The sequence below is a fragment of the Lontra canadensis genome, unplaced genomic scaffold (genome assembly GCF_010015895.1).
Source record: "Lontra canadensis isolate GAN:19392208 unplaced genomic scaffold, GSC_riverotter_1.0 scaffold102, whole genome shotgun sequence".
Classification (NCBI taxonomy): domain Eukaryota; kingdom Metazoa; phylum Chordata; class Mammalia; order Carnivora; family Mustelidae; genus Lontra; species Lontra canadensis.
In genome coordinates, this window is record NW_022631096.1 from 6970852 (window position 1) to 6997350 (window position 26499).

The 26499-nt window shown below is 38.0% G+C and overlaps 1 long non-coding RNA gene across 1 annotated transcript; it reads right to left on the reverse strand.

Annotated features, from left to right (window-relative positions):
• On the reverse strand, nucleotides 1-26142 carry LOC116855414. Its single transcript, XR_004380348.1, has 2 exons — nucleotides 26003-26142; nucleotides 1-217 (listed from the first exon to the last, which is right to left on the reverse strand). It is a non-coding gene; the product is annotated as an uncharacterized LOC116855414 (long non-coding RNA).
• Between the last annotated feature and the right edge of the window lie 357 nt (nucleotides 26143-26499).

Sequence of the window (26499 nt, forward strand, 5' to 3'; positions counted from 1 at the left end):
TGGCAGATGTCGGCTTTATTATTGATAAGGTGATTGGAAAATGTGACTCTGGAACGTTGGTCAAAATAGTTCAAATTCCTCTCTCACCCTTGCCCAAAGTCCAGACCTTGGGAAGGTCAGCCTGAGTGAAAGATTGGTTTCATACAGCAAGAAACTCTTCCAGATCAATGACAGAATGAGAAATAGAAAGGACATTCATCTGGTTCATATCATCCACCTAGGAAATATAGACAAATGAATGTTGCCTCTATGGCAAGAAATAATAAGAGGGAAGAGGTCAGGACTGTTAGTCTAGTGCAGTAATTTTCAAATTTCAGCATGCATCAGAATCAACTGAAGGGACTGCTACAGTCATTTATTATTAAGGTTTTTATTTTGAAATAATTGTAGACTTACAGAAAAGTTGCAAAAGTGGTTCCCATATACTCTCCATCTAGTTTTCCTTAATCACAGTATAATTACCAATACCAGAAAACTAACACTGACACAGTAATAATAATAATTTATAGACCTTATTCAAATTTCAGCAGTTTATATGCCTTTTTTCTTTTTCCCTTCCCAGGATATAATTCACATTGGAGTTAGTTGCTATTTTGCTTAGTATTTCCCAACTCTGTGAGAATTGTTAATCTTTCCCTATTTCTCATAACCTTGACCCATCTGAAGAATACTGATCAGGCGTTTTGCAGAATGTCTGTCACTCTGCAAACAAATAATTTTCCCTCCTAACCTATCCTTATGCTTTTTTTTTTTTTCTTATTCAACTGAACTGGCTAATATCTCAAATACAGCATTGAAAAGCAGCAGACATAGTGGACATCCTTGATTTGATTCTGACCCTAGTGGAAATGCCTCTATGGTTTTGCCCATTGAGTAAAACATGGCTTTAGAATGAGCTATATTTATGGTACCATTTTATGAAAAGTAGCCTTTGAGCCTTATTTTCTTGGATGTTTTTATCATGGATGAGTGTCAAATTTTTAAAAGAATTTTCAATACATACAGAAATAATTACATAATTGTTCCCTGGGACATATTATGTGATATCAATGGAGTTTCTAATATTAAATCTACATGGCATTACTGGAATACATTGCAGCCAGTAATAGCTTATTACCTTCTTGTGGTCTTGAATTCTGTGTGTTAATAATTTAACCTAGAGTTTTGCATTAGTATCCATAAGTGGATATTGTGATATTGGTCTTTCTTTCTTTCTATCTTCTTTCCTTCCTTCCTTCCTTCCTCCTTCCCTCCCTCCCTCCCTCCCTCCCTCCCTTCCTTTCTTTATTCGTATTGTGTCTGTCAGGTTTAGGTGTTAATATTAAAGGTACTTTGTAAGAATAACTCGGGAATTTCTTCAGTTTGAATGTTCTTAAACTATATGTAGAACACTGGAACTATCCTTTTTAAAGATTTGGTAAAATTCTAATATGAACACATCTGAACCTGGTGCTTTTTTGTAGGGTGGTTCCTTAATAAGTCTCTCTATATCTTCCATGGAAGTTAGTTTGGTTGATCTTCATAATAAAATTTCTAATTCTAATGGATTCAAATTTGGCAATCTGTATTTTCCTAAGAAATTATCTGTTTTATCCAGGTTTTCAGATTTATTTGTAAAGGCATCTGCAGAGTAGTATCTTATGAATTTATTTTTCAATTTCTGTGGTTGTGTCTCCATTTCATTTCATATTTTGCATATTGTGATCTCTTTCTTTTTCCTTCCGTGTTGGCTGGTGGTTTGTCTATTATGATTTTTCTAAATAGGGATTTTGATTTATTGATTAGGTCCATGTTATTGTTTTTATCTGGTTTCTGTTTTTATCTCAGGTTTCTCTTTTTATCTTTATTTCTTCTCTTGTTAATTCTTTCAGTTTATTGTATCTTTTTGTTTGTTTGTTTCTTGATCTGGTAATTGAATTGAGTTATACTCATTCCTTTATTTTACTGATGAAAATCTTTAGTGCAATGCAGTTTACTCTGATCACTGGTTTAAATGTATTTCAAATTCTGGTATGTAACATTTTCATTTTCATTATTTTTTAAAAATTCTGTAATTTCAGTTTGTATTATCTAACTGAAGAGTTATTTAATAGTTAAAAAAAAATTCCAGGTGTAAGGGCTGTTCTGTTTTTTTATTCCTTACTTCTAATTTTGCTGTACTGTAATATTTCTACTATATGAAATTACCAATTTTTTGTTACCTAATATTTGGTTAATTCTTGTGAATGTTTCATGAGTCCTTGAGAAAAAGTTTCTTCCTGTATTATCAGATTGTAGAGATTGACATATACCCATAAATTCTACCTTGTTGATTGTGTTAAGTATCCTGTCTCTTTAGTTTTTATTTGCTTGATCTGACTTGTATTGTGAATGATGGTAGTCAAGTCTTGTATTTTTACTAGGTTTTTATCTATGTCTGTTTGCACCTTTTGTATTTTTTGCTTCATAAAGATGGTTACTGTGTTATTTTGTGGACAATAACTCATCAATTTTATATTTTCTTTGTGACCTGTCATGTTTAGCATTAAAAAGTGCCCTTACTTATTATTTGTTTGGCTTGACTTCTACTTTGTCTGACGTCAGGATCATTACTCATCTCTTTTTCTTTCCATTTGCCTGATATACCTTTGTCTACCACTCATTTATTCTGTTTATTTTTCTTGTTTTAAATTTGGTTCTTGTGTCCAGGATACACTTGGGGTTTGAGACACATTTATGAGACACATTAAAAATCTCCTTCAGTTAATATTGTTGGGTCGGCGGCTCCGGGAATGCAGGAAAAACAATAGAAATGACCATCGGGCCGCCATCTTCCAGTCCCCCCCCCCCTTCCTAACCCTTGACTCTCCCGCCATAAGGATATATGCCCAGGTCACATCTCCACAAGTAACCCAATACTTATGCAAGAAACCGGAACATCAAGACTCCCCCAACCCTCCAATCCCCGAATACCATACCTTATATGGCTGTGAACCTATTCCCTGTCTTAACCCAGATAAAAGACCCACTCGACCCCCTCCTGGTGTGACTTCCCCGACTCCCTTTTCCAGAGTCGCAGAACCTCGCCCGAGGGTGCCCATCTCCTCCCGGTGACTTTCTTGGCTCCCCTTCTCCTGAGCCCTGAAACTTCCCCGGAGAGTGCCTTTAATAAATCTTGCCTTGTACCTACCTCGCCTGGTGTCATGTTTATCTCGCCTGTAAAACCTGACAAATATGTGTGTTGAACTTTTTTTTTTTTTAATGATATGTCTAATATGTTTGGTGTTAGTATTTTTAAATTATGTGTATTTCCCTGTATTTCCATAATTTTTTGCCTCTGCAATATTTGTGTCCTTTGTCCTATGATTTAAAAAGTTGGTATTTAGGGGTGCCTGTATGGCTTAGTCGGTGAAATGTCTGATTCTTGATCTCAGCTCAGGTCATGAACTCGGGGCTGTGAGATGGAGCCCCGCATTGGCCTCAGTGTGGAGTCTGCTTGAAACTCTCTTTCCCTCCCCCTGCTTCTACTCTCTCTTTATCTCTCAAATAAATACATTTAGCCTCCCTTGCAGACATTTAGCAACATCTGGAGACGTTTTTGAATATGGGAGTGGGCAGAGGATGGTGTTGCTTCTGGTATCTAGTGAATAGAGGCTGGAGATGCTGCTAAATACCCTACAGCTTCCAGGAGAGTTCCCCAAACAAACAATTATAGGGCCTAACATGTCAATAGGCCCAAAGTTGTGAAACTCTGGCAAACACTCTGTAAAGTGCTCACCATCAGACTTCTCACTGAAGTTTTATCCTGATATCCTTGCGACGTGTGGGTGGCTCAGTCGATGGAGTGTCCGACCCTTCGTTTTGGCTCAGGTCCTAGGATGGAGCCCAGCGGCGGGCTCTTCATGCAGTGGGGAGTCTGCTTGAGGATTCTCTCTCTGCCTCTTCCTCTGCTCCTTTCCCTGCTTGTGCGCTCACTCTCTAAAATAAATAAATCAATCTTTAAAAAGAAAAGTCACATCCTTAACTGGTAAAGCTTATTCTTTGCAGATACTTCAAGAAGGGTAGCTGCATGTAGAATTCAAGTACTCTTATGTTGAAAACTGTTTCATGTCCTCAAATGCCTGCTTGAGTGTATTTAGTTCTTTGTGGAATGTCATTTTGCAATTTTCTTCTGTTTCGTGGTTGGGTTTTTTTGGGGGGGCGGTATTTGTCTCCTGAAATTGATGTGTACTGACCTTTTGCAATACTGCTGTATAGATCTGTTGATTTTCTTCTTGGTTAATTTTTTTTGTGGTATTGAGTATTTTTTAAGAATCCTGGTTCAACCACAACTCTTCTGTCAGATTCTTTGGTGGAGTTTTGTTTGGTGGTAAAGGAGGGGCTGTGAGAGATGTGTGTATGTGTGTGTTTCCTTTTTTGGTTAAGATGTTTCTCCAACAGAGCTTATTTAGTGCTTAAACCAGGTGATGTGGTAGTGTTTGCCTTAGTCCACTACACTTTCATCAGGCTTTTCCTTCCTCATTTAAATGACCTCCCTCCTCTCCCATTTATGTAAACTTTCTCTTTGAAAGGTTATAAATACATTGATTTTGGAGACCACTATTAAGCCTTTTCAGATGATAATTCTAGCTTGTATCATTTCTTAGCTCTTGGATTCCTTTGCACCCATTTTTTTAAACTGGACATTAGATACTTTTTATTTTTATTTTTTAAGATTTTATTTATTTATTTGAGAAAGGGAGAGAGAGAGAGCATGAGTAGGGGGCAGAGAGAGAGAGGGAGAAGTGGACTCCCTGCTGAGCAGGGAGCCTGATGTGGGGTTTGATCCCAGGGGCATGATCCCCGAGATCATGACCTGAGACCAGGCAGATGCTAAACTGACTGAGCCACCCAGGTGCCCCAAACACTTTTTAATAGACTGTTTCACTCTTTGGTCCTTTTTATCATTTTTAGCTTCATTTTGTTGATTAATTTCTCTTGGTTTCCCAACCAGAAACTCAGACTGCGAAGACAATATACATAAGGCCTCAGAATTTTTTTATCTTGGTAATGCATAGCATGGTGCCAGGAATATAGTAGGCATTCACTAAACATGTAGTGCTTGGTAAGTAATGGAAGCCTAATTTTAGTGAGGAAAGGAGAAAAACCTGTGCAGCAAAGCAAAGTCATCAAGTCAATGTGACTCCCCCTCCAGCTGTGTTTGATACACGTCCCAGAGAAGCCAAACAGGGGGAGACATGTTCAGGACAAGCTGTGGGACAACAAGCGAATGAACAGCTGGAGGAAAAGAATTTGTCCACAATGCTCTGTTCGCACCACTTTCTAGTGTAATCCTTACTGGAAAACAGAAAGATGAGAGAGAGACTTGCTCTTTGGTGCAAAGATAAGCCAACAAGTCCAGCTTGCCCAGTTCCGTGGTTTGCCATAGCCTGCCTGATCCTAACCTTAATATGTATGGGCAGTATACCTTGTCTGATCATCTGCAAAATGACAGGTATTAATATTGGTCCGGTAGATGGCTGGCAGGACTGAATGAGAGGAAGGGGGCAGGATAGGGGGCTGACTGCCTGACTCTGCATCTGTGACTTTGGGCCAGTTGCTTAACCTCCCCTGCTCCACGGCTTCATTTGTTACGCAGGGGCATTAATATTATTTACCTCAGAGGGATTTTGTGAGAACTAAATGGACTGAAACAAGGAGAGCCACTTAGGACAGTGCTTGACACATAAGAAGACCTCGGTTAAGTTTTATTTTTGACTGTGATGGTCTATCTAAAGCACAGTGTCTGACACAGGGTAGGAACTCATTGAATGCAGCTATCATTAACTCAGTACTTAGTAACATTTACTAAGATTGTTGTCTGTGACAACAACTCTTTAAAAAAAAACAAAAACAAACGTTTATTTGTTTTTTTAGGGAGAGAGAGAGAGGGAAGGGAAGGGGAAGAGGGAGAAGGACAGAATCTCAAGCTGACTCCATGCTGAGTATGGAGCTGGAAGAGGGGCTCAATTCCATGACCCCGAGATCATGACCTGAGCTGAAACCAAGAGCTGACACTTACTGACTGTCCCAACCAGGCCCCCCACTGACAACAATTCTTTAGGGAGCAAAAATTCTCCTTCTCTGAAATACTGGAAAGGATAGAGGGGATGGTGATTCTAATAGCCACAGAGACTTTAACCATGACATTGTTAATTACTCCGTTCTCTTGGCCTCTGTTTATTTCAGCTATAAAATGAAGAGTTTAGGAGTTGGTCTCAAGCTTGCTTGCAAAGCTGAGAACTTTCATCCTTTCAAACAGGGGGAACCTAGGTGTCTCAGTTGGTTAAACAGCTGCCTTTGGCTCAGGTCATGATCCCTGGGTCCTGGGATTGAGCCATACATAAGACTCCCTGCTCGGTGGGGAGCCTACTGAATAGGCCTGGGTTAGCTCAGGGCTAGATTAGTAATTCTCAAAATGTTGTCTTCAAACCAAAAACAACAGCATCATCTGGGAACCTGTTAGAGATGCAAATTATGGGGCCCCACTTCCAACCTCCTGAATCAGAAACATGGGGGATGGGACCCAAAACCTGTAGTTTAGTAAGCCTCCCCAGGTGATTCTGGTGCTCATTAAATTTTGTGGAACCCTGAACTGGAATACCAGAGGAAACTTAAAGAAAAATATGTCCTTGGTGGTTAAGGAGACTCTAAGGAGAAGCAGTGGTTCTCAACCCAGTTCATACATTAGAATCACCTAGGAAAAAGACCACCAAACACCAAAATTTGGCTCCAGCTCTAAAAATTCTGATTTGTTTGGTGGAGATGAGCCCCAGGAATCAGCATCTTTAAGAACACCCCAGGTGATTTCTACTGAGGCTCACTGCTTGTTAAACAATCTCATTATGCAAACGAATAAAGGGGTGCTCCGAGAAATTAGATTGATCACCAAAGTCATAGAACCAATTTGAACTCCAACTCAGGTGACCTAATCCTTCAGAGTCTTAAATCATGTTTATTTTATTGTTTTATTAATTAAGTTCTATAATCTCCCCCTTTTGGAAAAAACACAGAGTCAAAATATTCCAAATATTTAGTTATCTAATATGTTTGCCCAAAGAATGTCCAAATCTTTCCATATTAGGGGGTTGTTGATGTTTTATTTTTCATTTAATCAGTAGTTGTCCAAATATATCCTTACACACATGCACATACACACACACACACACCCCACCCAGAGTTCCAGTTTCCTACATAAACACGTGTATGTGAGCTAGTTCATATAGGATATCAAATGTTCTCTTGTAAGTTAACATTTAACAGATTATAACAATGGAAAGTTGAAAATATCAATCTCCATATTGGCAAATTTCTTTAAAAAAAAAAAAGATTTTATTTATTTACTTGTAAGAGAGAGAATGCACAAGCAGGGCAAGTGGCAGGCAGAGGAAGAAGCAGGCTCCCTGCTGAGCAAGGAGCCCGATGCAGGACTTGATTCTAGGACCCTCGGATTATGACCTGAGCCAAAGGCAGATGTTTAACCAACTGAGCCACCCAGGTGTCCCTCTATCCTGGCAAATTTCTAAGAATAGTGTCTTATAGGGAAATAAGAGAGAACCTATGATCAGTGATTCCTGGGCATTTACCAGACACATTAATTATTGATGGCTTTTGGAGTTAGTATTTAACCAGGATAATTTAAAAAAGTGACTTAATAGCTCCATATGTACTTTGCACTTAAAGGAACTAGAGGAAGGCAATTTTTTATACTGTGGGGATGTTTAACTAGTATAGCCAGTGCTTTACAGAAATTTGCTAAGTGAAATATGGCAAGATACAGCAATATAGCAATCTAGACTGTGCCTTTCAAACTATGTTTATTCCTGAGAGGTGTTTATAGATTCTGCACATGATTTAAACCTCCTTTTTATACTTTATTTTAAGCTGTTTTAAAAGTTGAATTAAAAAGAAAATAGGCACATTCAAATGTGTTATATGACATTTAACACACTGAAGATGACCAATGAAATTAGCCTTATTTATTGATCAGCTTTACAAGTATGTGTCATAAAGTTGAATTCAGTTAATATTTGCAAGTGTAAAATATACTAATAAATATGCTTTTACTTGTTTTATTGAGAGTTTGTGTGCATTTCATTAAATACACTTGATTCTATATTTACAAATTTTAGAAATCACTGGATAAGAAAAAGATAAATAGAATTGCCTAAGAAAAATCAAATCTACTGGCTAACATCTAGATAAAATAGCCAACTGGAAAGAAAATATTTTTAGGTGTCTGAGGCACGCTGACAATTGCTGATTTATTTGGATGGATTACTAGATTAACTTTATGTGCATGTATGTGTGTGTTTATGTGTATGTATTATGGGTTTTACAAAATGTATCCAGGATCTCTATCAGCATAAAATTCCATAGATCATGTAGTCTTTTCCTTTTTATAGGTTCCTGCATCGGTGGTATTTCCCTGCCCCCTGCCCTCAGAGTGCTCTATAAATAAAGGACTCCATAGACTTGGTCAGAAAAGAAAAAGATAATCTCTACCCCCTGCAAGAAAGTAAGAAAGAGAGAAAAGAAAGAGATCCCTTTACAACGTTTATTCCTTCTCCAGGTATAATCTATATTCAAAGACTGGAAGTAGAAATATGATCAGGAATGGTAAATCCATAATGGCAAAATTATGAATATTTAAGAAGTTTTTCTACTCTCCTATCCATTGTATTGCAAATTTCAACACCTCTGATCTCTCACAGACTACAAAGAGCAATAGCCATTGCTGACATGAACCAAGGTTTGGTTTAAGAGGACCAAGTCCCATGTCAGAGGTAAATTAACCATAGCTGCTTTTCTCACTTCTTGTGTTTGCCACTGGCTCAGCCAGGCCCATATTTTAAGGTCTATAATTTCATCTTCTTTTAGGCAACCTCTGGGTTTCCATAATTGTGCCAACAATAAAAGGTCTGCTAAAGGAAAATGGCCTCTAATAGAAAAGCCCTGTTCGGTGCCCCTTCTTAGCCCTGAAGGATAATGACAAGAGAAATTCTTCTGAAGAATAAAAGTGAGGCTGGCCAGATTTCAACAAGAAATCTGTGCTTTTCCTAGAAAGGAGAACGTGGTACTGGATATTGCCCTTTATGTTCTACTTTTCACCAGGGGAATTTTAAATGTGACGATCTTTTCGTATATCTTGTAAATTGGAAGTATTGAAGATGATTGCAATTTTAGCTCAAAGATTAAAAAATTCTGAGGCATGTATACAGGATCTGATTAAGTTTGAAAATGAGATGCATGGGTGCCTGGGTGACTCAGAGGGTTGTGCGGCCAACTCTTGGTTTTGGCTCAGGTCATGATCTCAGGGTTCTTCGATGGAGCCCCACATCAGGCTTCATGCTCAGCAGGGAGTCTTCCTCTACTTCTCCCTCTGCGCTCTCTCTCTCTCTCTCTCAAATAAATAAATAAAATCTTTAAAAAATAAAAGAAAATGAGATGTAGAAAGTGGATATGGTTTTGGCTTTTCTCTAGTGGAGAAGATTAATATGGCTGTATGTAAAGCATTGTATTATACTAAGCAAGGACATTTTTCAAATTGTATGTATAGGAAAGGATGTGTGTACATAATACACATACATGCATTATGTACACACACACACACACACACACACACACACACATTGAAAAGAGACACAATGTATTAAGTATAAATTGGAGTGGTAACCTGGCTTCCAACACAAACCCCATGGCTGTTTCCTTGCTTCCTCTCCCTTCTTCAGACAGAACTCTAATTCTCTGGCCATTAATTGATTTAACAATGAGTGCATGGATGAAACCAACCCACTGGGTTCCCAATTCCAGTATTTTTCAGGTGAAAACCAGTGGGAAAGAGACATTTTGGCCCTTGGTCAGAGAACTATGAAAATGTCAGTTCAAGGCTGTCATTTTTATTATTTATATTCCCACGAGGACATTCACACTTGTTTTCCCCTTGGAATTCTCTTCCCTTGGTTTTTCCATGGCTGGCTGCTGCTATTCATTTATTTCTCAGTTCAAATATCATCTCCATAGAGAAGGCTTTTTAAATTTATTTTTATTTATACAAATAAAAATTTATTTTTATTTATATGAATATTTGTTAGTCTATTTATACAAATCTCAAGTATTCTGCCTCACTGCCCAACCCCAGTTCTGTACCACTTCATTTACTTTATGTAATCCTATCTCATTTTCTTCATTGCTTTTATCATTACTTCAAAATATGGACTTGTGTCACTCTCAGCTTTTGTTCTCACTTTGTATGTCTGTGCCCTCAGACTTTGAGCTGTGATGATACCACTCTCATGGACCAATATATATGACTCCATCTTTAGTTACTATTTCAGTTTCAACTCCATCTTCTACTGCCATAATTTCATAGTTTAAATTCCTAAGATATATCTATTTTTTCCTCCCGCCCCTGCCCCGAAGCTGTGTCAGATGGAAGCAATCAGTTTAAGTGTAATATAATCTAGGGTCAGGTGCACACTCCTACGTTATGGAGGATAATCCTTTCATCTTGCTTCATTTTCTCAAGTGGCTATTTTGCACCAAAAAAATGCTTTCAATGTGTGGTTCCTAAACAGCATTTAATATCAACTAGACATTTGTAAAAAATATACATTCGCAGGCCCCACCCCAGGCCTATCGAACCAGAAACTCTAGAAGTGCTTTCGTAATCCATATTTCAATCCATGTTTTTATAAATTGTCTAGGACTTCTAGGTAGCTGGAAGAAATGGTGGCTGCATTCCTTAACATCCTCTAATATTTCCTCCAGAAAACAATACAGAATAATAAAAAGGGAAAGATAAGTTGACACCAAAACAATGCCCTTGGCATAACTTAAAAACAGAACATGCCCAAACTTCAAAATAACTGTAAAGAAAAGTGACCAAATTTTAGTGAGCTATTTCTCAGATTTGCACCCCAACTCTCCTCCACAGCATGGCTTTTGGCATTCCAAGAGAGGCTAAGAAAAACTGCAGGGAAGACAGAAGATGGAGGACTATGAAGGAGCCAGGGGTCAATCTCAACACACCACTAAAGAGACTGAGCCTATCTTAAGTCTAAAATTGCTTAAAAAAAAAAAAAAAGAAAAAAGAAAAAGAAGAAGGAGGAAGAGGAGAGGAGGAGGAGAAGGAGGAGGAGGAGGAGGAGGAGTATACAAGGAGATCAGAACACAGACTACAGGGAAAAGACTTAAAAGTATGTACAGTTTGAAGGCTCAATCTTCAAATATTTAGATTCTGGGAGAGAGAATAAATGGAAGGCTCAATAAAACTTGGAGAAAAAAGGAAGAAAAAAATCACCTCTCAGTAATAGGAAAAGAATCAAAGAGGAAAAATGTGGAGTCCTGACGTTCAAAAGGTAACCACAAACAATAAGAAAATAAATAACCCAATTAAAGAATGGTCCAAATACCTTAAGAGACACCTCACCAAAGAAGATATATACATGGCAAATAAGCATATGAACTGATGCTCCACATAATATATTATGAGTGGAATTAAAATTAAAACAACTATGAAATACTACTATGCTCCCATGGGAGTGGTCAAAATTTGGAACACTGACAACACCAATTGTTGGTGAGGATATGAAGCAACAGGAACTCTCATTCACTGCTGGATGGAATGCAAAATGGAACAGACACTTTGGAAGATAGTTTGGTTGTTTCTTACAAAACTAAACATGTTCTTACCATACAGTCTAGCAGCTTCACTCTGTGGTAATAACCCAAAGTGGGTTAAAACTTATGTCTACACAAAAACCTACACACAAAATGTTTATGACAGCTTTATCCATAATTACTCAAACCTGGAAGCAGCAAAGATGTCCTTCAGTAGGTATATGGATAAACAAGGTTTGGCACATCTGGACAATGGGATGTTATTCTGCACTAAAAAGAAATGAACTATCAAGGCATGAAGAGACATGGAGGAATCTTAAATACATATTACTAAATGAAAAAAATCAAACTAAAAAGGCAACATCCTGTATAATTCTAACGATGTGACATTCTGAAGAAGGCAAAACTATGGAGAGAGTAAAATCAGTGGAACGCAAAGGATTTCAGGTAATGAAAATATTCTGTATGATGTTATAATGATGGATTTACAATAATATATTTGTCCAAACCCATAGACTGTACAATACCAAGAATGAAACCTAACATAAACCATGATATTTGGGTGACTATAATGCGTCAATGTAGATTCATCCTTAGTAAAAAAACAAACAAAAAAATACCCAAAACAAACAAAACAAAACCAAACAACAACAAAACACATGCACACACACAAACAAGTACTTCTCTGGTAAGTGATGTTGGTAATGGAGGAGGCTATGCAGGTATGGGGTCAAAAGGTATATGAGAAATCTTTATATCTCCCTCTTAGTTTTATTGTAAACCTAAAGCTTCTCTGAAAAATAAATTCTTAAAAAAAAGCACATGTGCTCACACACACACACATACACACACATATCTCTTACAATCCCTCCATTACCTCCAATCAAAGATCCACTAAAGTATCTTTCAGGAGAGGACTTGTTAAACTAGGACTCTTGTAAAACACAGAATACCACGAAAAATCACTTTGTTTAGACAATGAATAGGCTTTGTTGAAGAAAGGTATAAGGAAAAAAAAATCAACAAAATAGGGTATGGCCCCATACCTTACTGCTATTCTGTGTAGAGTTGCACTTGATGTTTTCACAACAAAAGCTTAGGAGGGATCCCACAGGCAGGAGAAAAACACTGCACTTTGTCAGTTGCTGCCTGTTGAGAGACCATTCTTTATGAGACTCACATTTCTGCGCATTGACCAGCCTTCGTTCAAATTATCTTTTTAAAGATGTTTGTATAGTGAACTTCCTTAGAAGAGAGATGATGTCTTCCTCTGGAGCAAAATGCAGGTTTATTAAAGCCGTGGAAGGTAAAGAGAGTGTTTCCCTCCAGAACAAGGGTAAACATTTGTATGTCCATTATAGAGGATCAGGTTCCCAAAGCTCTGGGTTTCTCTCATGGAGTGCAATCCACTGCTTGTGAAGATGTCATATGTCATGTATTACCATGTAGGAATAAGGTGTAGGTAACTAGAACCACTGCTATTACTCTTAGTGCTATTGCTGTGAGCAAGAATCTGTCCTTTGTCTCTGATTTAGTGGTTTCATTTCTTCTGCTAGCATCCACCAAAATGCAGCAGGTTAACTTGTTAGCTAGTAAGTAAGGTAACATTTCAGACATTTAACAGTTATGGAGACATGCATCTATGCAATCATGACATTTAGGACCACTACGGTGAGAATCTAAGCAATTTGTTAGAACTTTGGCTGATTCTCTTGATAGGAAAGAATATGTAATGCTTGTGAAGGAAAGAAGGTAACAGCAAGATCATCTTATGGCTCAGTCCCTCCTGCATGCAGCCTTTTATGCAAACATTAGATCTATTTGAAGATGACTATAAAAAGTCTCAGAGTTCTTTGCAGCAAGACTTGGCAGCTATAAGGGTGTTCAGCTCCTTGGGGAGATTTCCCTGAGAGAGACAAAATCCTGTGAAAAACCATAGATAAGGAGTGAATAATACTTGGGCTCTTGCCCCCAAAAGGTTTCAGTGTTGAGGAAGGTGACCCACTGGAGAATGAGAAACTGCCTCAAAGGAATTAAAATACATTCTGGTGATCAGGTCCTTTGTCCTAGAATACTCTTATTCCTTGTATTGAAATCAGGCAAGAATTCACAAGATGTCACCATGACAATGAAGAATCAAATGCTTGGGATTAAGATGGACTCCTTAAAAAAAGGTGTTACTGTGGCATAAGAATAGGCATATAAATCAATGGAATAAAATAATCTAGAAATAAGCCCTTACATTCATGGTCAATTGATTTTCAATGTGGATAACAAAACAATTCAATTTTAAAAAGTGTTGGGACAACTGGTATACATGTGTAAAAGGATGGAATTGGACCCTTAAATATAAACAAAAATAACTCAAAATGGATCATAAACCTAAATGTACGAGCTAGAACTTTGAAACTCTTAGAAGAAATTATAGTAGTAAATCTTCATGACCTTGGATTGGGCAAAGATTTTTTTGATAAGAGATCACAAGAAAAAGGAAAAAAAAGATTAATTGAATTTCATCAGAATTAAAATCTTTTGTGCTTCAAAGGACATCTTCAAGAAAATAAGGAAACCCACAGAATTGGACAAAATACTTGCAAATCATATATCAATAAGGGATTTGGATCTAGACCATATGGAAAATGTCTATGGCTCAATAATAAAACTATAAGTACTCCAATTAAAAATGAACAAAGGACATAAATGGACATTTCTTCAAAGAAGATACATAAGCATAAATAAGCACATACAATGATGCTCAATATCATTAATCACTTGAAAAATGCAAATCAAAACCACAATGAGATGGGATATCACATACATTAGGATGGCTATAATAAAAAAGACAGATAATAACAAGGATTGGTAAAGAGGTAGAGAAATTAGAATCCTTATAAGTTATTGGTGGGGTGGTAAAACCATTGATTGGGTAAATAGTTTGGCACCTCCTTCATGAGTTAAACATGAAGTTTCCATATGACTCAACACTTCCACACCTAGCCATAAACTCAAGAATGTTGAAAATATATGTCTACATAAAAACTAGTTCATGAATGTTAATAGTGACCTTATTCATAATAGCTAAAAAGTAGAAAATAAAAAAACCCTCAAATGTCTAACAACCAATGAATGGATAAATAAGACATGGTATTCATATGATGAAACATTTGGTCATAAAAGGGAATGAAGTACTGACTTCTCATATGACACAGCTAAATCTTGCCAGGGGATAGAAGGAATGGGGAATTGCTAACGAGTACACAGCCTCCCTTTGGGATGATGGAATATTTTGGAATTAGGTAGCAGTGATAGATGCACAATATTGTGAATATACTAAAAACCACTGAATTGTCGTATACTTTTTAAAATGGTGAATTTTATGTTGTGTGAATTATACCTCGATCTAAAATACCCCAAAAAATACATGGCTGAAACTTGAAATCATTATGGTAAATGAAAGAACCCAGACACAGAAGGCCACATATTATATTACTTTGTTTACAGGTTTCCCTTGTATTCTGAAAGTTTGCTTTATGCCACATCACTTTTGTAAAAGAGCTATCTTAGATTCAGTTTTTGCTAACTGAAAGAAATCTGAAGAGGATTTTTGCTTTCATGAAATGGCAATTGCTTCTTTGCTTTAGGCCATTTTGGCTTATGAAGTTTTCATAGGAACATTCTACTTTTGGATAGCAGGTGAAGCCTGAATAGGAAATAATGTCCAGAATAGGCAAATCCATAAAGACAGAAAGTAGATTAGTGGTTGCCAAGTGCTGGGAGTGGGGGTGGTGTGGTGGTAAATGGGTAGTGACTGCTAATGTGTCTGAGGATTCTTTTGGAGGTGAAGAAAATGTTTTAAAATTGAATGTGTTGATGGTTCCACAACTCTATGAAATACATGAAAAATCATTGAGTTGCATACTTTATAAAGGTAAACTTTATGGCATGTGAATTATACATCGATAAAACTGTCATAAAAAGAACAAAAATTTTATCTGCTTAATAAGTAGAAAGTGATGCAGTACCCATAAATAAGGAAATTGTTTAATAAATCTTTATATCTTATTATCTGTAAAAAAAAAAGGTGTTACTATGCAAGTCAAAAAATTGTTCACAAAAATTGTTCACAAAAAAAAGTTCACAAAAAATGTAAACCCTGAAGTCGTAGGTGGAAGATAATGCTCCAGTGGCTGCTGAGTTCAAGGGTTCCCAAAGTGGAAATAGATGGACTTTGAGTGGATAAAAAATACCGGAATTTCATTTTGTTGAGTCACAAGCTGCCACCATATTACTCAAAACTGAAAGCAAACATACCTTGTTATTAGTGTCACCTAGACTTTCCTCCACTATCCCAAACCCAGCTGCTTTAAGGAGAAGATGATTAGAAATAAGACTGAGGTCTCCCTGTCCTCAATGACTACCAAAGGCCAAATATACCAGTCCCTACTAGTCTGAGTATGGTAGGGAACTTCTGGGTGGCTTCATCTCCTATGTTTCTGTTGATACAGGCATCCCAAGTCACCGTTCTACCCAATCTTGTGAAGGGACACGGGTCCCTGAATTCAACTCAGGGTTTTTGGAAAGATTAGCAAAGAAGGAAAGCTAACATGACTTTATGGGTGGGGCTTTGAGACAATTCAGTATACTGATGTTTGCACATCAGTGAATGCGTTGGAAGAACTGATGTGTTACATGGTTTTACTTCTCAGTCCCATAAATGACAGAAAGGATTAGTCTGATTACGAATTGTTGCATGTAGAGAGAGACTCATAACTTTGAAGTCCCTTAACTCTAAAGACTACTCTGAATTACAAGTCTCTGTGACTTACAAATTTACCAATGGGAGCTTCCAGCAATGGGACCCAGCCTCTACTTGGAAGCATTTTGGATTTGTTGCCTCCCCTTTGAAAAGCAGCTATTAGCTTACTATTGGACATTTTTTTTAAAGATTTTATTTATTTATTTGACACAGAGAGAGATCACAAATAGGCAGAGAGGCAGGCAGAGAGAGGGGAGAAGCAGGCTCCTTTCTGAACAGAGAGCCCAACTCGAGGCTCGATTTCAGGACCCTGAGATTATGACCTGAGCTGAAGGCAGAGGCTTAACCCACTAAGCCACCCAGGTGCCCCTTACTATTCAACTTTTCTCAAAACCAAACCTTAACTCATAGAGAATTTGATACTCTACAGCATGATGCTTCTATTTTGGAGTGGATCAATTCATACTTACTGACTGATAAGGTGAGAGGGGTCCAAGATTGCTTTTCAATTGGAAATGGCACACTTAAGAATATAGAGGGTCTGGCTCCACCAGTATCTCAGTTTTCATGCAAAAGTGACAGCCATTCCATTTGGGAGAAATTTCACTCCCAACTCCACTGCCTGTAGCAAAGTCATTGGCTCAGTGGGACTCTCAATTTCCAGGGGTTCTCCTAAATGACTGGGGCTGGTTAACAGATGGCTTGGCTAAGCTGGCATCCACTGTGCTGCTGTACCAGCTGCATAACAGTGAAAATGGATGTGGTTGTTCACTCTAAACTCTTCCACTCCAGTGGACAGGACACAGGGTTGTTCTCATAGCTTTGGCCAATACGTGCCTTTATGAACTTGTTATATTTTTACTGATTCTTGAGCTATTGCTGGTGGTCTGGCTGTTTGGTCTGCCACTTGGAAAACCAGAAGCAGACAGATTAAAGACACCCTTAGGGATAAATTTAAAGCACCCTTTGGAGCAGATTAAAGGCACTTTTGGGATTGCTGATTGAACCATCTGTGTCACTCACAAGGATGCTCGTGGGAGGGCCCTGTTCTCTGATAAGACCAACTGTAATCAAGCTGCTTATGAAGCCTGAACTACACAAATCACCAAATGTGCCTGGGTCTACCATCATACCATACACAAAGACACTCCTACCATTGTAGACTGGGTGAGAAAGACTTTATGTTGCTGATTCAGCTAAGTGTGTGGCCGTGTCAGTCCATTCAGCTGATCTAGGTCTCACCATGTGGCCTTTGAAACTAATTGCACCATGTTTTCAGCTTTTCAGATAATTTTCAGACTAAAAATGTGATGCTGTAGTGTACGTTTTGTTGCAAACAACCACTCAACAAAGATTAATAAGAAAGATATTCAATGGACGGTGTACATTCCTTGTCATACATCAGTATCTGCTATTATTGAGCTTGGAATGGCCTCCTTTAAACTTGACTCAAAAAGATTTCTGACTCTACCTCCTTTAGTTGCTGTATACTCTAGTAAGGCAGTTTGGTCCCTCATGAGTTCTCCCTAGAGATATCCCTAGAGATCATTTTCTCTCATTTATGGGTAAATGATCAGTGTGAATAAAATAGGAAATAATATAGACATATTTTGAAAATTTGGGATTCTTCCCTGACTATTCTCGGGAATGATGCTTTTTTCTTTCCCCAACAAAAATCCCAGGTCAACCTAGTTGGCATACCTTCTGAATGACAGCCTGACCAGGGGGGAACCCAGGAGACTGAAATTTAATTCTGGTTTGGCTTTTGGATTCTTTTGTTTGGTGGACAGGGTCCAAGAGCCTAAAGGTAATAAACACTTGGTTGAGTACATTGCTTGCAGAATTCCCACATGGAGGCCCTCTGGGCCAATATCTGGGGATATAATGGGTCTATGTAAGATTTGTAAACATTTACTTTTCCCACTTGCACTTGGCCCTTCTGAACAAAAGTTCTGAGTGCATGTGGGGAACAGGTCATGTTATTGTAGCAGTGGAATGAAAACAACAATTTGGTACTTGGGAGGGAACAACTTAGACCCTGAGAGATATTGGAGGGTGGAACGAATATTAATGATCTCTGTCTTCCAGAGTTGTCTCTGGAACTTTCTTCACAAAGGAAAATACCCTGTTGCAGTATTCCCAAACTATTGCAAATACCTTAAATTTAATTGAGTGTTGGGTCTGCTATTCCTGATGAGATAGTCCTGACCACAGTTTGATCACATTTTCTCTTAAACTTGCTGACAAGTCTATCAGGGGACCCATAACAGCAGGGGATGCCCCCAGTTTCTACCCATCATCACTTTCTGATGTCTTCTCCACTGTTTTCAGTAATTTGTTGTGGTATGGATAAACATGACAGACTGAAAGACTGACTTTTGGGTGTCTCTCCAAAAATATTTATTTAAAGTAAACTGGAAAACCCAAGATCTGCCATCTGAATGGGAGGCTATCCTGAAGGTATTGTCAACCTTTGCCATCAGACTGATGTAGACTCCACTTGGCAGGCCCTAATAATTGTGAACTCTTTTAGGTGGTACTATTTGTGCCTTCAAGATGGTAATTTTTGGTAAGGAAGTCAGACATTCAGTAACTTGTCTCTCTCCAAAAATATGGTGACTGGCATCTTATTTGTGATCATGAGAGACCTTTGAGTATTTAAGGATACACCAAAAATACATCATACAGCCTTTAGATCTATCTAAAGTAAAGCTACCCTTAGATATCAGAAGGAAATTCTTGGAGGGATAACTGGATCATTATTTATGCTCACCTTGTAGACAGTTATCTTTATAATGGACAGTTACCCGTATGATAGGTGTCATTTAAGTAGGAGGAAAAAGTGGTAAGAAATTTTTCTCATTGACACAAACTTTACCCTAGAAAGCATTCAGTTTAGCTCCAATTCACTGGTAAGAACAGTTACGGATTATGAGATTATTCTAGGCTTCCTTCTAATGGGTCAAGACACAGAGTCTGGGAACGTGCCAAATACATCCTGCTGTATAAGAATTAATGTTTCAGGTCAAGTGGGAAAGTCAACACAGAAACGTAAAGAGAAAGTCACTTGATTTTCTAAAGTAAACCATGACAGTCCATGTGTTTTTGTTCAGCTGGCTGGATCTAGGAGCCTAGGAGGGATGGTTGAGGTTGTGACTCCAGGCTGGCCTAATCCTGCTGCTTGGAGTCTTGCTGTTAGTAACCTTTATTGAATACTTTATGAGACAAACTGAATGGATTTGGTCCCAGCCTCTGCTGATCAGATTATTCAGAGCAGGCAGTGGAGTGAGAAACTCATGGGAAAATTCTCTAGAAACACGGATGACATAGGAATGAGAGGTAGATGTTGGTAAGATAATTCTCTAGGATTCTCTTGTATTTCTGTGTATCTTGGGAAGCAAGACATTGGCTGGCCTTCACTCTAGACTTGCATAGCAAACATCCTTGGTTGGTAGAGATCATGTTTCCCTCCACAGTAATTTACTTATGGTCTTGGGAGACAGAGATGTTTCTTTCTGGAGCAAAAAGCAGGCATGATTCCTGACCATAATAAAAGATTCTAGTTCCCTAACCTCAGAGTCCCTTTCTTGTAATAGCTCCTACTGGGTGTGATGGTTTCACTTGGACCTTTCTGTGTCACTGTCTCAGAGAGCCAGCCTAAAAGCTAGCACTCTGGTGCTTGATGTTGTAAGTAACAAATGTCCTTTGTCTCTGACATGGGAATTTTATGTTTTTTTAACTTGTTAGCTTGCAAGTAGAGTAAAATTTCACAGAGGAGTTACATGTCAGAACTAGAAATAGTGCTGATCATACTAAAGATACTGAGACCTTCGCAGGTATCTCTCTTGCTGAGGTGGAAGGAAGAAGAATTTTGGGGGCAACATAGAACAAACACACAGAACAAATAGAAAGTCCATTGTCTATATTGGACTATCAACTTAGGTGACAATGCGATCACTCATGAAGATCAGTATGCCAGAAAAAATATGATGAAAGCAGCTTGTTAAGGTACATTAACCTGTTAGTATTTTGCAAAATGGACCATGAATCAATGAAACAAATTAAATTCAAGAAATATATTGAACACACTGAACACCTACTATATAAAGCCACTATACTGTCTGCTTTCTACAAAGTTCTACAACCGATGCAGAGGCGAATGAGATGAGCAATTAGAGACAGTTTATAATTTGGTTGGGAAAAATTTTGTATAAAATCATAGTACAAACTTGAACAAAATAAATTAAATATACTGTAAATAAAGAGACGAAAGTCAAAAAGGACTTAAAATTTTGGAGGAAGAAATTAGGTAACTTTGGTTTAGTTTTAGCTCTGCTTTGTTTAGCTCCATATGTGAGAGCTCCACACCCTTTGTTGGCCTACACGTTCCCAATGAAAAGTTAATGAACAATCCTTTTTCAAAGAAGGTCAGAGCAGGGACCAGAGAAAGATTCATTACAGAATCTGCTCAAACCTGTGAAGACTTCATGGCACTGACCCAGGTTTACTGAACCTAAGTCTCAGAGTTGGGGGTCACTCATCAGTCACTGAACAGAATATCATTAGAGTTAAGGAGAGAGCACAAATAATGGATTTAAGTAATGAGGAGGTATATGAAGAAAAAAATATTTTTTTTTTTACTTAGGGTTCTGCTTCTGTGCTTAAGTTTATAGATAGGGAGAATCCATAACCTAGATTCCTACTTCTATCTCCAAGATTGCTCACAGCAGTACAAAGACATCTCAGAGTGTGCCATTCACTGGCACACACCATGATGGCTTTTCTCCTCAAGCACCTGCACACGTGGGATGTACAAAGTAAGCCTATGATAAACTGATCTTTATTAAAGTTTATATTTTTGAATAAAGAACTTGAAGAGGTAGCTTTATTTGCTAGCAAATCTTTTTTTATGGGTGAATTTTAAAAAATTTTAATTTAATTTTTTTTTCAGTGTTCCAAAATTCATTGTTTATGCACTACACCCAGTGCTTATAGTCTTTCTCTAGCAATACACTGCTTTGGGATCACTTACAGGGTGGTTGTGAGGATTAACCAGATTTAATATATGTGAAAAACACTTGGTAAACTGTAAATTGGTAGGTGAATTTTAGAATTTATTTATATATTCATCCAAAGCTTTACTTCAGAAAGAAGTTAAGGACTATTATTTATATTTCTATGAATAGCTGTTCATCTATCTTTTGGCTAGAAGCCAAGCAACTCAGAGATCTTCAAACTTTTATTCTGACTCTACTATCTCTCCCCAGAGTTCTTGTGCTCAGAAAACTCTTTCCTTCATAGGGTTGGTTTGCCTTTGGGAAGAATAAAAGAAAAAATATACATAATATATATAGTTTATATAACTATTTCCTCCCCCCTCATTATAGATTTCCATCTTAAGATATTTAGAAAGGAAAGGCAGCTGGAAAAAAATGAAAATTACCCTCTGAGAAAGTGATTATTGATAATACTGTACATTATATCATTTTTCTAAAGATCATACACATTGAGAGCCTATTTTTAAGTTGTTTCCACTTAATGCTTTATGAACATTTTCTCATGTTCATAATATTCTTCAGAATCATAGTTTTTAAGTTATAAATGTTGCATCATGTTCCATTTGGAGATAGTACCATTAATTTATTTAATTATTGTTTTTTGTTTAGATGATGTAAAATTTTTCATTTAGTGAATTAAACATAACCTACCACATTATTGATAAGCCATTCCACTGCTCAGATATTTATTTACCCGAGAGAAATGAAACACCTGTTCATACAAAGAGTTATATATGAGTATTTTGTAATACCTCAAACCGAAAGTGACCCAAATGTCCACCCATAGGTGAATGAATAAATAAAATGTGGTGGTACCTACATATGATGCAACACTACTTAGCAATAAAAAAGAACGGACTAATGGAAAAAAGACAGTCTCTTCAACAAATGGTGCTGGAAAAATTGGACAGCCACATGCAGAAGAATTAAACTGGACCATTTCCTTACACCACACACACAAATAAGACTCAAAATGGTTGAAAGACCTCAATGTGAGACAGGAATCCATCAAAATCCTTGAGGAGAACACAAGCAGTAACCTCTTTGACCTCAGCCACAGCAACTTCTTTCTAGGAACATCGCCAAAGGCAAGGGAAGCAAGGGCAAAAATTTACCATTGGGACTTCATCAAGATAAAAAGCTTTTGCACAGCAAAGGAAACAGTTAACAAAACCAAAAGACAACCAATAGAATGGGAGAAGATATTTGCATATGACATATGAGATAAAGAGCTAGTATCCAAAATCTATAAAGAATTTATCAAACTCAACACCCAAAGAAAAAATAATCCAATCAAGAAATGGGCAGAAGACATGAACAGACATTTCTGCAAAGACATCCAAATGGCCAATAGACCCATAAAAAGTGCTCAACATCAGATGGCGTCAGGGAGATACAAATCAAAACTACATTGAGATGCCACCTCACACCAGTCAGAATGGCTAAAATTAACCATTCAGGAAACAACAGGTGTTGGCAAGGATGTGGAGAAAGGGGAACCCTCCTACACTGTTGGTGGGAATGCAAGCTGGTGCAGCCACTCTGGAAAACAGTATGGAGGTGCCTCAAAGAGTTGAAAATAGAGCTACCCTATGATCCAGTAATCACACTACTGGGTATTTACCCTAAAGATACAAACGTCGTGATCCAAAGGGGCACCTGCACCCCAAAGTTTATAGCATCAGTGTCCACCATAGCTGAACTATGGAAAGAGTCTAGATGTCCATCAACAGAGGAATGAATAAAGAAGATGTGCAGTGTATATACAATGGAATTCTATGCAGCCATAAAAAAATTGAAATCTTTCCATTTGCAATGATGTGGATGGAACTAGAGGGTATTACATTCCGTGAAATAAGTCAATCAGAGAAAGACAATTATCATATAATCTCTCTGATACGAGGCATTTGAGAGGCAGGGCAGGGGGTCATGGTGGGGTAAGGGAGGGAAAAAATGAAACAAGATGGGACCAGGGAGGGAGACAGACCATCAGAAACTTTTAATCTCCGGAAACAAACTGAGTGTTGCTGGGGGGGGGGGGGGGGGGGGGGAGGAATGGGGTGGCTGGGTGATGGTCATTGGGGAGGGTGTCATGCTCTGGAGAACGCTGTGAGTTGTGTACGGCTGATGATTCACAGATATGTACTCCTGAAACGAATAATACCTGATATGTTAATTTAAAAAAAAGAGAACGGACTACTGGCACCTGCCGTGACTTGGATGAATCTCAGAATCATTGTGCAGATCAAAAGAATCCAGACAAAAAATAACGTGCTTATCATTCCATTTAAGTATAATTTCATAGAATACAAAGTGCTCTATAGTGATAGCAGTTGCCTGAGGGCAAGAATGAGGGAGCATTGGATGAGAAAGCATGAGGGGATGGAAGTGTCCAGTATCTTGATTTTTCCTGATTGTTTCATGGGCAGAAACATGAACCAAAACTCATTGGGTTGTATAATTTCATTATATATTGCTTAGCATACATAAATAATACTTCAATAAAGTAATTTAAAAATTGCAGTTTGGTTTGAAAATACTATGTTGATATATGATGACCCACTGAGTCATACAATTTTTTTTTTTTTTTTTACAAAACACTGTTTTGTTTTTTTTTGTTTTTTTTTTAAACATATTTCTAGGCTCTATTTTCCTGGGAAGAATGGTGTGAAATTTTAGGGCTTTGGGCACAGATTGTGCAACTTCCCTTGAAATAGATCTTAATATGTGGAGTCCCACTAGTAGTGGAAATAGAGGTTCATTTTCTGAGAACTGGGGAGCTACTTACATCTGCACATTTTTTTAATTTTTTTTTTTTTTATTTGACAGACAGATCACAAGCAGGCAGAGAGGCAGGCAGAGAGAGACAGGAGGAGGCAGGCTCCCTGCTGAGTAGAGAGCCCGATGCGGGACTCGATCCCAGAACCCTGAGATCATGACCTGTGCCGAAGGCAAAGGCTTTAACCACTGAGCCACCCAGGCACCCCTGCACATTTTTTTATACCAGTATGAGATAAACTCACTTTGTAGCTTATGTGCAGTTCATTTCTAGGTTAATTATCAGAACAGAACCAATTCCTTCTCAAATTAGACAGTGTCTATTTCCAAGGATGAGTGCTTATGAAACAGAAGAGAAGGGATTCTTTGGCAGGACTGTTATTCACCACTGGTCAGAACCCTACAAAGAAGCTCCTCTGAGTTATTTAGATTGCTTACTCAAACTGCCTGGTTTTCCGGGTAGATCAGGGACCTGAACATATCCACGTAGCCATGGAGATCAGGATGGGAATTCCATGTGCTCTCAGTCAGGTGAAGAGGTTGAGAAGAAGGACATGGGCGAAGGACCCAGAAGATCCTTAGGGGGATATGAAATCTCCCTTGGCCCTCTCCATTTCTGACTTCACTAACATCTTAATGCATGAGGACCACTAAAATACAGCACTCTGTGGCTCTTCTTCCTTTCTCTCTCTCTCTCTCCCTTTCTCTCTCTCTCCTTCCTTTCTTTCTTTTTTTCCCCTTTTTCTTTCTTTCAGATTTTATTTATTTATTTATTTATTTATTTATGAGAGAAAGAGAGAGAGAGAATGACCCAGACGGTTTTGTGTGTGAAGGGCCAAGGCAGAGAGAGAAGCAGACTCCCCTCTGGTCAGGGAGCCCAACATGGGACTCCAACCCAGGACCCTGAGATCATGACCTGAACCAAAAGCAGATGCTTAACTGACTCAGCCACCCAGGTGCCCCACAATACTTTTTCTTTATTCCTGCAGAAAATATCTGTAACAAATATCACTCTGTGTGATTTAGTGGAAGGACCCGGTTTTGGAGCCGGCTTCAAATATGTGACTTAGGACAAGTTATTCATTTCTCAGAGGCAGATTTGGGCAGTGAAATTTATCTTGCAAGATTGTTTTGAGGAAAAATGAGAAAACATATATAAAAATTTACAATGCCTAGTGCAATGTTAGATATTAGGTTTCTTCCCAATTAAAAATGTTAGATATTAGTTTTCTTCCCAATTAAAAATTAAAAATAAGTCTAATCTTCCCCCATAGATTGTCACTGCATTTTATATACTATCTAATCTGTTGTCGGAAGGAAAACATGACAACGATGAAAATGTTTTGTAAACTGTAGGTTGTCATACACATCTGAGATGCCAGTTATCTTTGCTTTTAAATCCTATAACACCCGGATCAAAGTTAGCTCCTCTTAAAAAACCAAAAAGTCTATAGCGGTTGATTAATAGAGTAAAGAGACCTGGAACTCAGACCTTTCAACAGATGCCAGTATGCTAAACTACTATTTTTTTAATATGTAGAAGAAAAGCCCAGTGCTGACTCTCTCTGCTGGGTAATTACCTTGAGGATGCCAGTGTCTGCTGTAGGCACCAGTTTCCGGTCATTGTGAAGCACCTGGAATAGAGCCAGGCAATTTTACTTAAGGAAGGAGGGTTGTTGATAAAATACACTCACAAAAGCATTAATGGTCATGGTTTCTAACAAAGGAGAGATTTCAAGAAAACTAGGTTGGAAAAAAAGCATTTTCTTACCCTTTATAATGAGGTCTATGTTGATCGCCACTGTGAATTTGGAACAGCTGACCTGCTGTTAACAAAATGCTTACATGGACTGCAAAGCTGGAAGAAAACCAGAGAGCCTGTGTCCTAAGGGGCAACGAGCATGCCGACACGCTCTCTCCAAACCTTAGGACAGCTTGGGAAATCTCTGAAGTTACCTTGTATTTTTGGAAAGTGGGAAGCCAGGAAAAAAAAAAAAAAAATCCTGGGAAACCATCCAAGTTTTAAAAACATCTTTTCTCTTCCTGGCTCTCCTGCTGTTATTTCAACTCTTTGCAAAGAAGGACAATCAATAGTTATTTTTAGATATTTAACACACCATGAGATTGGTAATTAACCAAGGCAATGTTTCTGAAAATAGTTTGCTTCTATATATGAAGGTAATATTTGCATGAGGGTTTTCCTCCCCTAGGGCAAATGTTTGTTAAGCTCATTGCAGACTTTCATCCCTGCCAGTCACATACAGAGGT